This window comes from Pygoscelis adeliae, unplaced genomic scaffold (assembly GCF_000699105.1).
Source record: "Pygoscelis adeliae isolate BGI_AS28 unplaced genomic scaffold, ASM69910v1 Scaffold36, whole genome shotgun sequence".
Taxonomy (NCBI): Eukaryota; Metazoa; Chordata; class Aves; order Sphenisciformes; family Spheniscidae; genus Pygoscelis; species Pygoscelis adeliae.
Genome location: NW_008824934.1, coordinates 1,370,069 through 1,370,428, shown reverse-complemented (window position 1 = coordinate 1,370,428; position 360 = coordinate 1,370,069). Strand labels below are relative to the sequence as shown.

Sequence of the window (360 nt, the reverse complement as noted above, 5' to 3'; positions counted from 1 at the left end):
GAATGTCCCGCCACCCATTGCTCTCAGCGTAGTCTTTAACTTGTATCGTTCAATTTTCCCAGAGGCTGGTGCATGACAGGGGATGTGATATACCCACTCAATGCCGTGCTCTTTGGCCCAGGTGTCTATGAGGAAATTGTGATTTCAGCAGAACTCAAGGACTTGGGAGACTGAAACTGAGCCTACGCTTTCAGGCAGTGCAGGCGCTGCACCTCATGGCATACTGCCAGGCTTAGCCCTTGTTGGAGATCTGACTGAAAGAAGGAACAGCCTTTCATGATCAGAGCATGGGGCAGGGAATCTAGAAATTAGCGTTCTGTCATGACTTACCTCTATGACTGTGAGTCTTAGGGTGTCAAA

At 49.2% G+C, this 360-nt stretch overlaps 1 protein-coding gene across 1 annotated transcript in view; it reads left to right on the top strand.

Moving 5' to 3' along the window:
- SCNN1D (sodium channel, non-voltage-gated 1, delta subunit) overlaps positions 1–360 on the top strand; it is a 10,218-nt gene that overhangs the window by 3,299 nt on the left and 6,559 nt on the right. The window lies entirely within an intron of this gene.